Here is a 15,546-nt window from a genome sequence, read left to right on the forward strand (position 1 = left end):
GTTGCATTAAGCTAGGTGCTCTGAGAAGCAGATGCCAAGAGAGCATTAAATGAGGAAAAATTTTATGGCTGGTATGAAATGGCCGTGCTAAAGAAAATGGGAAGAGAACCAGAGAAGACTGGGAGACAGATCAGCCCCTGATGCAAATCTAATCCCAAGTCAAGGAGAGAAAAAGCAAAGACTGGGAAAAAAAGAAGTTTGGGTGGGAGCCTTGTATACTGCAGTATAGTCAACAGAAGGTTCAGTTGTTGATGAGTCACTTTACCAAAACTGTTGGTGAGTCACTGCACCAAAGTAGTCTGACAAAGGAATCCTTTGTCTTCCTGGGCAGATGTGCCTTAGTATTTCCACTGCACTTAACTCAGTGGCTGGAACCACCTGTGAGACTCATGTCCTCAGTTCAAACACTGAAGAGGGTTTAAAGTCCAATAGCTGGGGACCTCACCTACCCTGTGGTAGGAAGTACAATAGGCACATTCTCATGGCTCCAACCACCACCGAAGCAGCACCTCCAAACTTATCCTCTTCCCTGATTTCTGCTCCTATGTTGTAAACTGCCTTCTGGAAAGTTCAGTCTGAGTGATCTGCTGACACCTCAAATTTAGTGATTCAGTGCATTCCAAAATGAACATATTGGTTGTCCTAACTCATACCATCATTCTCCCAAGTACTAAAGGCAATCTTTACCTCTCTCATTTGCCTTCCAGATCCAAATACCTAATGAATTCTGTTGATCTGATCTCTACCTCACTTTTGTTCCTTCTATCTTTTCTGCAGGCTCTCAATGTTACTGTTCTAGTCTTGACCCCTGTTATTTGTATTGTCCATCATCTGCACTGTTGGCCTCTCTGAGGGTGTTCCCCACCTCCCAGCTTTTCTCTCTTATCCATTTAAAGTGTTCCTGCCAGGTTAATCTTTTTGAAGGGCAGCCTTGCTTATATTGTTTCTGCTTTAAAAATCAAAACAAAACAAAACTCTTCCATGCTCCTAATTTCTTATAAAACAAACTTCTATATCCATAGCCTGTCATTCAAGGGCCTCCATGGTTAAGCTCTAATCTAGCATTTCAATTTCACATCCTAAAATTCCTTTTATACACAATGATTGAAGTCTTCCTGAATTATGGCAGGACCACAATTATGCTTTGAACTTTCCTACCATCATGAAATTTCCTCACAGAGTTGCTTTTATTTTCTCAATCAGTCTTGTCTGTGTTCTTCAAAACCATTCATCATAGCCCAGCTCAAATGCTACTTCCTCCATATAACCTTCCCCAAATTCCTTAACCCTATTTGGTGACATTTGTTAGAATATAAAATATACCTCTAGTTTATAATGAAATTTATATTATGGGAGATGGGAATGAGTGCACATTATCAAAAAATATTGAATTTTTTTTTTTTTTTTTTGCGTGTGAGGAAAAATGTATTATTTGGTTCATGTAAATACTAAATGTTATAAGGAAGGCATAAATTCTGGGTATGCAAAACTCTTCACCTTTAACACTGAAAAATAGAAATTACAAACTTTGAAAGAAAGGTTTTGGTGTCATTAAATACTGGCATACAGCATGCAGTAAAACAGCAAATTTACTAGTAATTGGAGAGCACATAATACAGTAAGGCAAATGCCACTACAGGATTTCATTGAGTACTCTAACTAAATACCAAGCCACAATATAAAGTAAGTGGCTGAATTATTGTACAGATAACCAAAGTACATTTAGGACAAATATTTTATTAAGAACCAGAGCAAAATATGAAGCACAATAACAAACCTGAACACATTTCAATATTATGTTTATACATGAAGTGTTTGTTGAGTAATAATACCTAGCAGAAAAAAAATATATATATATATATATTAGTTTGTATCTGATAGTATAGCAGTACCTTTGTTGCATTTAGCTATGGTTTATGTTAGAGATAAATTTAAATATGAAATGTTTGAGGAATAACTGAAACACTATATTACATCAGCCTGTGGTATGTTTTTTTAAATTTTTGCAATAAATATGCCAATAGGATGCAAAGGCAAAATCTATAATTTCGTTTCCCTCTTGTGAACTCCCACAGCACAGTCTCATACATCTCATACTGCATGTAGCCATTTCATCCTGCTATTGTATCTCCACGGAACTCCACTAAACTACAATATTTGAGGGTAAGCTGTATGTCGATTTAGCTTTATATCTTCATAGTTATTTGCACATAGATGAGTGAAAGAAATGAGATTGACTGACTAAGCAAGCAGAAGAAATAGAAAGAAAAGGAGAGGTTGATCAGACAGACAAGGGAGAAAGGGGAATTTTAGGCTGAAAGAAGAGCATGTGGAAAAGGCATCAAAGTGTGAGAAGTATGTTCTGTTTACGGAGGAATTATGAGAGAAGAAGCTGAACTAGTAGAAGCCAAACCATGAGAACTTCTCATGTCATGCTAAACAGTTTGGACTTTATTCTTTAGACAATGGGAAGTCATTCCAGGAAATGAAAAGATAAGACTTGTATTTTAGAAAGATCATTCTGGCAGAGTAGAAGTTGGCTGGGAGTGTGGGAGAAGGACAGCCATTGTGACAGTGAGGTCAGAGAGACCAATCAGGAAGAGACTGTTACAGTGTTTCAGAAAGAAAAGATTAGGGTTTATCCTAAAGCCAGAGCAATGGGAATGAAGCAAAGGGGAAGGATCTGATAAATATCTGGAAACATTAGGCAACAGAACTAGATTGACTGTACACAGACAGTGAAAGAATGAGTGGGAGTCTAAGATAATTCTTAGATATTTCAGTGGTGGTGCCATCCATGACAGCAGTTCTTTAGGAAAGATAAGGAGTTCTTTTTGGGGACCTGAGAGGTGGGAAAATAATGGGGCTCATAAAGCAAACAGAAGAAGTTTGATTCAAGAGACAGCTGGAGAACCAAAAAAAAGTTGTTTATAATACTGTACTTTGTGCTATACATTTCCATAGCTCGGGCCGTCATTCTTCCCTTCCAATTATTTTTTTCAAGCTTTCAGAATCTTTTAATTCAAACTATATGTGGAATAGCCCTTTCAGAATTCTTAATTTTTTTCCATATGTAAAGTCGCCTTAATCTGATATATGTTCTATGTATTTTACTGATCCTACAGTGCCCTTCTCCATCCTCTCTGCTCCAAGAATAAAATTTAAAAAGAGACCTAGTAGGCCACTGTCATCTAACAGGAGATTATTTTTCTAGATATAATGAGAACATCTTGGACATTTCAGAAACTTCGAAAAGTAATACTTTTCCTATATTTTTGTATCAAATTGTGAACGAAGCTTTTTGGTGAGCATCAATATAAAACTTTATAAAATTAATTTGTAAATTTCTAAATACAAGTCAGAATTCCTAAAGATAATGTTTTCGCAAACAAAATATGCCAGGCCTCTTTAAAAGACAATGAATCTCTATCTTTCTAAAACAGCATATTATCTTTTGGAACAAACAGAATTATTTCTAAGGGCAGTACTAGATGTTTAGATAGCAAAGGTAGTCGATATTTAAAAGTTTTTAAAAATTCTTATTTAACGGAGTATCGAATTGATTCTCCATTCAAAAGCAAATAGGCTTGCTTTAAAAAAATAGAAATATTAAGTATGATGAACTCATAACCAACCTAAAACAGCTCACTATCTCAAGAAATGTACTTTATTTATTAAGTATAAATTTAACTCCATGGGGGTTATAAGTAAATTTTTTACATGAGTAAAAATTTGGGGACATCTCACTTCTTCCTGCCCCTTGCCAGTACAAACTTGTTCATTGTTCAAATGTGTTTCTAATAAAAAAAAAAAATGATTTTTTACAAGGTGCCTTTCTGTAATGCTCAAATGTCAGTTGTAACCCTGCTGAAAACACAATGTAGCATGCTGAATCTTTCTTCATCGTTAAAGGGTAAATTTTAAATGCACTCATTTCAATCATAATACTTGTGGTCCTGAAATGGTCAAGATCACTTACAAATTTTAAGAATTAAGGGGCTAAAATGGCCACATACATGTATGTGAGAATCATTTATTTTTAACAGTACTATGAAACCACCTCTGGGGCCATACAAACAAATCTCAAATAAGTACCAACTTGATTCATAACGTCTCTTAAAGCAGAAAGTGACAGGCTTTAAACTATATGAGAATTTTTAAATTTCAACCATACATATTTAGTTTGGAATATATCCCAAAACCTTGGAACTGATACTCAAATTATCTATGACACATAGGCCAGAATTTAAGCATTTGAATTCTCAACACAGAGCTCATCTTGTATAGATGACAAACAAATTCACAGCTGCCAAGTTTTATGATTCAGTCAGGAGACAATTTATTGAAACCTTTTCCATGATCTCAGTATCCTTGGACTTTAGTAAGTGAAAGTCTGGGAAGCTGGAGAAGCAACGAATTGTGGAATAATTTAAAATATGAAATATTAAGTTCTACCTTTTAAAAACCAAGATAGTAACTTAAATTCTTTATGCTTCAATTCTGAGATAGCAGGTAAAGTTTACAGACTTTGATTCTTTTGGGTTTAGGTTCCTGGATGATCATAGATGTCTAAGGAATAGTTTGAGCAGTGTTTCAACAGACTATGTCATTGTAGTTTTCATTTGTTCTAGATGGTGAAATTTCTTCTTACAAATGTTACTAATCACTTTAACATTTATGGAAAAAATTCTGTATTTCAGAGGCTCATTAGAAAAAAGTCCCACAAATATTTAGCGTCTTACATGTTTCAGGCACCATACTATGCAATTTCACTTTTACTTAATTTAAATGACTCAATCTATGCCAATTCCATATATAAGAAGTGTATTCATTTTCTATTACTGTGTAATTAATTAAACAAGATTATCACTAATTTAGCAGCTTAAAATACTACCCATTTATTACTTCATTGTTCTGTAGATCAGAAATCTAGGCTCAGTGTGACTAGGTGCTCTGCTGAGAGTCTCACATAACTAAAATCAAGGTGTCAGCCAGGCTGTGTTCTCATTTGGGTCCTTTTCAAGCAGAATTCAGTTCCTGTGATTATGGAAATAAGGCTTGCATTTCCTTGCTGGCTGTCAGCACGGAGCTGCTCTCAGCGTATAGAGACCTTTTGCATTCTTTGTCACATGACCCCTCCCTCTTCAGAGCCAGCCATGGAGACTATTCCTTATGTTGAATACTCCTCACACTTCAAAATTCTCAAGAAAGGTCTTAGTCTCCTTGACAGGCTCACCTGATTAGGACACCTAGAATAATCTATCTTAAGGTCAACTGATTTGAGATCTTAATTGCATGTGCAAAATACCCTCACAGCAGCACCTAGAGTAGTGTTTGACTAACTAGGAGAAGATGTATGTATACCAGAGGACAGGGAATCTTGGGGACAATTTTAGAGTTCTGCTTATCAGCCTCACAAGTCTGGAATTAAAGTGTCGGCTAAGCTATGTTATCTGAAAGTTTGACTGAGGAAGAATGTTCTACCAAGCTGATTCAGATTGTTGACAGAAGAATTCAGTACGACTGAGGACCTTAGATTTTTGTTGGCTTTCGAGTAGAAGCCACTCATTGGTCCCAGAGCTTATCAAATAACCTGTGTAGGCAGTTCACAACATAGCTGTTTGCATCTTGAAGGCCAGTAAGAGAGTGTCTTTCTCTAGTCTGCCAAGACAGAATCATATAATATGATCTAATCACTGGGGTGACATCATATTACTTTTGCCATATTCTTTTGGTTAGAAGCAAGTTACAGTTTTTACCTCGCACTCAAGAGGATAAGATTATGAAAGGGCTTGACGTTAAGGTGTGTCTGCCACAAAAAGTCTATGCTCGGAGCAACTGCGATGGAAGTTCAGATCAAAGTGGTTTTCAGTTTTTTAGAGTTCTGTGAATAGGGCCTGGAGGTATGTTGACTGTACAGAAGATGATACCAGGATATCAATTCAAATAATTAAAAGAGTATCCTATCTTCAAATTCCAGATCTGACATCAAATTATCTGGGTTTGAATCCCAAATCTGTCAAGGATGATCTGTGCAACTTTACCTCTCTGTGCCTTAATTTCTTCTTCTGAAAAATGAAGATGATAGTATCCCTCTTAAGAGGCATCATTTAAAATGGAGCCTGACATGGGTGAAAAAGATGAAGGGATTAAGAAGTACAAATTGGCAGTTACAAAATAGTCATAGGTGTGTAAAGTGCAGCATAGGGAGTGTAGTCAATAATATTGTAATAACTACTTATGGTACTAGGTGGTTACTAGACTTATTGGAGGGGGGGGTCATTTTGTAAGTTATATAAGTATCTAACCACTATGCTCTATACCTGAAATTAATGTAATATTGAATGTCAACTATAATTGAAAAATAAATTTTTTTTAATAAAATGGAGCCTAACATATAGTACTTAGTAAGCATTAGACATTATTTTATATTCCTTATTTCTCTCTTAATGACCTGTAGTACATCTGTCATTCATGAACTTATCAAAATCTATTCTTAAACCTATGTATTTTTCTTGATGTGAATAATTTGACATATCTTATCCAGTGTTTTCAACTTTAAGAGCACTTCCTTACTTCTTTTCACAGATTTAGAAAGGTAGTCCACATTTATTCTCTGTTCACATGTTATGATGATGAATTTACTTTCACAAAATTTTTAATTTCTAAACTGTTAATAAGTCTCTTGAGGGAAGTGAATCTTAATATAAAATTTTAAACATGTTTTAATTATATATGTCTTGTTCTTTAGCTGACGTTGAATGGTAAAATATGGTTAAAAGGTGATAAAATCTAGTGAGTGTTGGTGTTTGAAAATATTTATATAGTTTATAGTGGTAGATGAGGAGATGTGTTTGGGAGTGATCATTGATCACATAACCAAACATCCTAGAAATTTACACAGACTGTATGTTAAAAGGAAGCTGAATCAAATTTACTAAATTAAATTGAGTAGTACTAATTCTGTTCTTAGCTCTACACCAAGCTCCATACAGGAACAAAAACAGGCCAAACCTCATTTTCTATTCTGGGGCTTACAGTGTTGCTAAGGAAACAAAGCTCATACATATTAGACAGACATAATATAAGATGGCATAGGATTGCATTAAAATTAGGTAAATGAGTTTATGGGAATAAGTGATATAGGATTTCAAAGGAGAGAAGAGGGATTAGGGAGGGCTTGCTAGAGAGGCTTGAGAAAAGTTTGGATGATAAGAATTTGAAGAGGTAGAGAGTATTCAAGGAAGGGAAATATTTTGAACACGAGTTTGCTGTAAGAACTGATCCTAACTTCTTTGCAAGACAGCAAAGAGAGCAGAGCAAAGGATTTATGTTAGGGAGAGAGTAGTAAAGCATTTACTCTGTCTAATTTTTCCGAGGGTATCATTGCTCCCGTTTTGTCACAGTAGATCTTAGGGTAATGGAGATTAAAGTATCCATTAGAAACATAAAAAACAAAATGCCAAAATGTGAATTGACATGATAAATGTCATACTGCAAGGTGTTAATGTAGGATCCATTTGTCTAATCCCTTATTTTTTTATTTTTTACACCTACAGCACCTGGTCTTCCTAGGTGGTCTCCCATCCAAGTACTAACCAGGCCCGACCCTGTGTTTATTTGTTTTAAACAGAAAACACTACCAAGAATTTTTTCAATATTATAAAACTTTAATAAAATTGTGACCAGCCTTATATGTAATTGCAAATGGATATCAGAGACAACAAAACAGGGTATTGATTTCTTATCCAATAAAAACATAGCAAAGAATATAAAATGTTTCATCTTGTCTTCCAATTACGTAAGTTGAAAAAGTACTTTCAGATCTATACTTTCTTCAGATTCCCACAATAAATCTTTGAATAAACAGGATATTGATTTCTTATCCAATAAAAACATAGCAAAGAATATAAAATGTTTCATCTTGTCTTCCAATTATGTAAGTTGAAAAAGTACTTTCAGATCTATACTTTCTTCAGATTCCCATAATAAATCTGAATAGATAGCATGGTTTATAGATAGATATTTAATTCTATTATAATAATCTATCTACAAAGTTATATTTCACTATATGTAATAGAGAATGTATATTAAGTGGCTATTTATAAATTGCATTAAATCATTTAAGCAATATTATTAATTGAGAAGGCTAGTAATTGAATGTGATTATCCAGTTATTTATAAGTTTATCATTTTCAAGAATTAATAGTTGGGAGAAGCAGATTTCAACTTATTAGAATTTCTAAGTATCTTTCCACTTACTCCTATAGTTCATTGTAGAAAACTGGTTTCTGAGAGACTCTTGAAAATCTATCTACAAAGTATCTTTTCAGCTATTTTAGTACATATTGAATGTGTTTCCTTTCTACATGAAATAGAATTGTATTCATAAATTCTTCCTGAACTTTTGAAAGCCATAGTGAACACTGCCTATGGAGAATCTATTCCGGTAGATATTTCTAGGATCAATATTGATTGTGACATTGACTAAATGTGTTTGATCTTCCATTTAAACACTCTAGGCCACAAGTGGTACAACCGCAAGGAGATAGAGGTGGAAAAATAGGTGCAGGGGTGGGGAATCCAGGCTTATGTCTCATTGCACCGGTATATAGAAACGTCTATTTTCAAGTCAGACACAAGAGAAGGATGGGGTGTCCTACCTACATTCACTCTATGTGTAGCTAGAGCCTGAGGGTTTCCTGTGCCTGTGGGTTTTGTCTAGGCCATGTACTACCCAGGGGCACTTGGCTAAGGGACAAGTGGGGTTAAATTCAGCTCTCAATTGGCTTGCCAATCGATGTGCCTATATGAGAATATTTTTGCTTGCATGAAGGGATATTTTTTTCTCATTCACACAAAAGCTCTGTATGGCTCTGGCTCTGGCCCTACTAAATACCACCCTATTAGTCTCCAAAGCAAATGCATTAACTGTGCCAGGAGAATCTTGAGCCACTGTCATAAATGCCTTAACTCTGTCTATCCTAGTTAAAAGTATGCCTTCCTTTCCCTGTTTGAAGACCATGTAAAGGAACAGAAAATTCTCAACTCACATTTAAGATAACTCTTAACTTTCTTTAATGGTGAAGAAAAGATAAAATACTACAGCTTCATAAAAAGCTATTGTTTATGTTAAATATCCTTTTGTGTCATGTAATTAAAAAAAATTAGCTCCAAGTCAAAATATAATATTGTTAGTCCCTTATAAGTATTCTTGTCACCTGCTGAACAGTTTTAGGTGTGACTCCCAAACACACTTGAAATTTTTATTCAAACTCAGAAAGCTCTTCTTACTTCTCTGCCTTTAAAAATGTCCCCTTCCCCCATTTTTCAAAGCTCAGAACAAATTTCAAGAACCATATAATTTTCTCTCTTATATACTAGAACCTTCCTCCACCCTCTCTGTTCATTTCCATAACACACAATTGGTTTGATGCAGCCCAAGGTTCAGGCTGTAGCACAAGACTACATAGCTCTAAACAGATCAGCTTGGGTGTAGTGGGGGAAGCTGCAGCAGACTCAGTAGGAAGAGAGGTTGGGAGAAGAGGCAAAGTTGTTGGCAGCAACACCATCAAGGCAATGTCACATAGATGAGGCATTTATCATAAAGAATAGAATTGCTTTAGTCTTTAGGCTACCATGAGAATCTGTTTACAATACTGGTGCCCATGGGCCAACATGGAGAATTCTCGATCCTTCCAAAACTGCTTGGGAAGGGAAAGGAACTCAAAGTAGCTAGAAGCACAGCTTTCAACTGGTGGGTATTTATCCAGAGACTCTTTACACTGTGTCTACTATTCTGTTATTCTGTTACTCATAAGTCCTTGATTGTCCTGCCTCAGCTGACAGATGGATAAGCGTGGTCTACACCATCATTGCCAACATATCCAAATTGCCTTTGTGCAACTTTGCTGCCCCCTCAAACTATTCCCTGCTTGATTTTACTGCATATTCATTCCATCTCCATCTTTATACTTCATTTTTTCTAGCATGATATTATTCCTTAATCCTAATATCAGGATTAGTCCCTGAGTATAAGGTTAATATTGGTCAAATGATCCTACTTTGTGAGTAGAAGAGTAAATAAGTAGCTGAGAACAGAACAGACCAAAAAGCACACCAAATTACTCTATCTACTCTTTTTGGAATATGCCCTTAGATTTTCTCTGATATCTTTGTTCATACTAGTTCCTCTGCCCTAATTAATTTTCCCACTCTTTTGTTGTGGAGAAATTTAAACACTCAAGGCCATTTAAACACTCAAGGCCACAAGCAGTGCAACCGCAAGGAAATAGAGGTGGAAAAATAGGTGCAGGGGTGGGGAATCCTTTAATATTTAAGTCAAATGCTAATTCTTTCTTAGAGTATTTCCTGAAATATGATTATTTACTTCCTTGTAGTATATGTCTTACATATTTAGAAGTAATCTGAGGCAGGATAAGAGCAGGACACCAAAGTCCCCAGACAACAAGTAGGAGTCTAGAGGTTGGAGAGATACATAGACTACCTCCATCATGTTAAAGCTAAGAATATAGAGCACGTAGAAAAGTAGGTCAGGATCCAAAAATTGTAGCCAAATTTTGTAATAAAATTAGGGTGCTAGGGCCAATGTGAAGAATCGATGGATAATCTAGTGGTAAACATGGAGCATAGCATTTTTGAAGTTTATGTCTAGCTCTAGATGAAATTTTCTTGCTCCCCAAAGAGTATGTGACCGTGAGGTAGTTCCAGAATTTTTGGTTCTTAGTTTGTACTTCTCTTATATTATTCATCATTCTGTATCTTGCAAGTGCTCATCTTCCTTACTAGCCTATAAGATTAAGGGCAGACTTTTGCTCATTTCACCTGTATCGTCTATTGCAGTGCTTTTTACATAGAGGTGTCTTTTGAATTGTAGTTTTGAAGATTAGTTGAATTTGCAGAAACTATTAAGAATCCAATTGTACAGATGTTGAAATTTTACTCTTGTAGGACATTCAGAAGGAAATAGCTGGCAATCAGTTGGATTTGAAAGACCCAAGATCCAGAGGGAGTAGATGGATGGGTAGAAATAGTTGGATAATTTCCATCTATAGATGATAGCCAAAGTAGTATGTGAAGAGATAAAAGAGTGCTAAGTTAAGGATTACACATAGCAGATAAAAGAATAAAAATTCATTTATTCTAATAACTAATAACTAATATTTATTATTTAAAATGTTCCATCCATTTAGCTACACAAAATTATACAAATATACTTAAAGGAGTAATAAATAGTTTCTACCATCAAAGATTTTCAGTCCTGCAGTGGTGATGACAGGCTAGTGAGGAGATGATTGTAATATATATTAAGTGGATAAAGAAGTATATTTAAGGAAGCGGGTGTGACTAGCAATGGTCTAAAAATGCTTTAAAAACTGAAGTCGAAAAACAATTTTATTTGTCTATAATGAGATCATTGATCAGCTTTAAATATTCTGTTTTAGAGCAGAAGTAAGGCAAATCTGCATGATGTTTGCGATATTGGTTAGGTGATGGTGTAGAAAATACATATTCATTTTAGTAAGTCCTGCATTGTTATTGGGTGCTACTTGCTAGACAAATTCACATATCTACATGTTTCTTTTTCTTCAAAGAGTATTATTTTTTAGCCAAATGTGATGACCTAAATAATGCAGATGTTTTATTGGATATCCATTTATAAAGACTGGATTTTAATAGCCATAACAGTCCAAGCCTTTTGCCTCCAGAATCCAATGTGAGTGAATTGTTCGGAGAAAAGTGTAATGAGGTTATCTACAGGACTTTATTAGTCATGGCACAGTAGGGTCCCATTTTAGTCTCTCTTTATAATAAAATATTTTTTATCTTCAATATAGCTTTAAATATCTAGAGAGCATTATTCAATAAAATCATTTTAAGGCAATCACCATTTTTAAAGATTTGAATTAAAAATTGATGATCCATTTTGTTCACTGAAATTTTTTTCCAGTGTGTTATTTTGTTATTTGTGAGATACTGCTGGAAGCTTATAGTTTTACATTATTTAAAATGAGAAGGAAGTTCTCCATTTCAGCAAAAACAAATTCTACAACATCTCACCAGGAAAAGAAGGTTGACTTTCCCATAAATTACTGAATATTTTTCCACATGCAAAAAGGATTGCAACACACTGAGAAAAATACAATGAACCTGTTATAGAGAAGTAACACTGTCCATGTGTTGCTAAGAGATTATGCATCATGGATTTGTGAACATATATAGCACAGAGACCGGTACACAACACACACCCTGCAAATATTACTTAAACTCTAAACTGTTTCATTATTTTGTATATAAATTGATAAAGATTCTGTTGAAAGGTATCATTAGTCCATTGACTAATGATAATTGATAATTATTTATCAATAAAATAATTATCATTATTTTATTGATAAATCAGTTATAGACACAAGTGGGATCATCCCTGAGGTCTTAATGAAAATAGCCTCAGAGGATCTGAAGCCAGTGTATTTCTGAGGGTGAAGGAGAAAATTAAGTTTATTTTTGCACACCTTCCTGATCTGGATCCTGGTCTGGTACACTGAAAATTTAATGATAAGAGGTCTTTTTTCATTCCTTGTTTAATTGTTTTTCATTCTCTTTATTAAGTGGTTTTTTAATATTAAATACATGAATTTAAATGTGTGATCTGTAATATAATTTGAGATTTTGATATTTTTCTCAAATATCCCATGATACTAATTAGCACATGATCTGAAAAATGTTCAGAAATTATTGGAGGCATTTCTTAATGTACGTCCCATTAACTCCATTTTATCTGAATTTGAGTAATAAATAACTACCGTGAACTTTTAATCTGGAATAAATAATATACCATGTGTTTTCACAAGTATTTTAAGACAATCATATTGACTAATTTAATGCTCATAAATGAGATTAATTGTAAGGCAAATCAAATTCAAGTGTATATTAAGTAAGGGACTCGTTTAACCACTTGAATGACCCTTCTTTGCTGGACATTATTCTAAGTGTTGAACACAGCTCTGTGAGGAACTATGAAATGTTTGGGATTTTATTCGACTTTCAAGCTAATAAACAAGCCTGTTGCTGCGTCATGGATCCTGGCAAAAAACATAAGATTCTTGAGTCAGAGATAAAGGACTTTATTAGTCATGGCACAGTAGGCAGTATGAGCTTCATGTTTGCATCAATTTCTCATGACCCCCAAATTCCACAGAATGACACAGGAGGGCCAACATGGATGCCTACACAAGAATCGGGTTGTGTCATAGGAGAAGAACACTGTGCTTAGGGAATTTATCACTGTCCAAGTGAATGGCAGCAAGCCTGTTGTTCGTCTGGAAGAAGATGTTACCTCTTCTCCCCAGAATTGCTTGTTTCAAACATAAATGAAATGTGACCTTGGTTAAGGCCAATGAGGACCTTGTATTCTTGGCACGCCTAGCAAGCCTGTGCAGTGACTCTGAGGGCACATTCGCAGATTGCCTCTACCAATAAAAGCTTTAGATCTTTGCCCTTACAGAGCTTACATTCTGATATTAGGATTCTTATTGGTGTAAAGGATTTCATCCTAGGCTGTTTAACTCCTTCTGAACTATTGTTACCATTATCTTGAAGCTTGCACTGGTTTCTTCCTCATTTTTAGTTTTTATACACACTGACGCTTTATCTTGCATTGCTATTTACATCTTTTTTGTTAAGTCTCATTCATTAGTCAAATTTTGCCTATATCCCAGGAGCACACTTCTGTCATAAAGGCTGGACTGAGTTCCTCAAGACATTTGCAAGCAATTTCCTTAAAGCCTCACTACTCATTCAGGGTGTCTCTCTTGCCTAAAGCAATGGTCGAATGTAGGCCTGAAGACAGGTCAGTCAGAGTTTTGCCCAGGCTATTATTTAGCCTGAGCTAGGCTTCAAGACTCTAGGCCTATGTCTACCATGTCCAGTTATTTGTGATAGGAGAGGCCTGTGTTTTCTTTATCCCTTTATTTCCTCTTATCTTCAGCTCTGGTTCTTTATAGCATGATTGTGCACTGAAATTTTGCTTTGAGTGGTAACCAGTGTTAGAGAGAGATTTGTTTGTCTTACAGTTGCTCCGCTCTGACGACTCTGAAACACTCAAGCCTACATCCATAAAGCACAATAAGGAGCCATCAATTCAATTCACCCTTGCTTGAAAATAGAGCCAGGATATTATGAGGTAGAGGCAATAGTACAGAGGAATAGAAAATGAAAGAAATGTAGGTTCTTAGAAGAAAAGGATTATTAAAGGTGCCTAAATAAGGTTTAATTTATACCCTCAAATAAGATAATATGATATAAAAATAAAGAAATATTTTGCACTATCCTCTGAAGTCCAACTGTGTTCTTTCTGATAAAGCACTTCATCTGAATGCTGTTCCAGATAGTGTTGGGCACAGTAGCCAGGTTACTCATCAGTATACCATGTTCCTGGTGGTGACAAATGTAGTTAAGGAGGAGACAAGGAGAAAGGTCGAGCGAGATAAAATAGAAGTGTAAGAGATTGTGGCTCTGTGGGTAGTCCTGTATTGTATGTTTAAATCAGCAATAATTAATTTATATGTGTGACTGTGTATAAAAATGAGTCTGTAGAGGATTCATAGTTTAAAGGTGGTCATGTATTATATTTATATCTATGTTTATACACATATATATGACTGAAATAACTAGTTCACCGTATATTAGGTCCAATATATTGCTAAGGTTTTAGAAAGCTGAAACAGTCATTTCCTTACCAGTTTCATTATGTCGTACAAAATTATATATTCTGTGTGGAAAAAATATTGTAGAGGCAAAGGAATTTGTAAGAGAAAGATACAAAATGTTTGAAAGAGACTTAAAATCTGTGACTAAATCAGAGAAGGAAATGACATTTTGAATACAATGCACTTGTCAGGATATATTAGAGAAAATTTATGTCACAGACAAGCCAAAGAAAGAGGCATTTGTATGCTACTAACAGTTGGTATGATCTGTATGTAGAAATAAATTTAAGTGTGGGAATAAAAGTAAAGAGAAAACTGAAAGAGAAAAGACTATGTAGGGAGAACAACCAATAGAAAAAATTCAATGTTTAGTCTTATGTAATGATTCTTAAATACTATCATATTAAATTCTCAGTGATGCATCTGTGCTGACATGGTGTCTGGGATTTCAGACCAAGAACTCATATTCACCTTGAATTAAAATTATTGTTCCAGATTTGAGCCAAGAGCTCACCTCCATCATGGAAACACAGCTGTTAGCATCATGAAGTATATAGGAGTGTAAGCTGATCAGGCAGAGTCCTTTTGGTTTCTGAATAAAATGGCTTAGTTGTAGAGCTCCCACAGAGATGATCTGTAGTCAGAATTGTAAATATTGGCTCAAGAGATGGTTTTGACACCGAGTTTCAAGCAAAGAACCTAAGTGTCGCTATGCATTAACTAAATTAAGGAAATCTAAAAATGTTTTATAAAGTTGAAGGATAAGAATTAATTTTTATACTACCTTCCACAAATGCCCAGTTTCTTAAGAAATTGC

This window comes from Pteropus vampyrus, unplaced genomic scaffold (assembly GCF_000151845.1).
Source record: "Pteropus vampyrus isolate Shadow unplaced genomic scaffold, Pvam_2.0 Scaffold216, whole genome shotgun sequence".
In the NCBI taxonomy this organism is placed as follows: domain Eukaryota; kingdom Metazoa; phylum Chordata; class Mammalia; order Chiroptera; family Pteropodidae; genus Pteropus; species Pteropus vampyrus.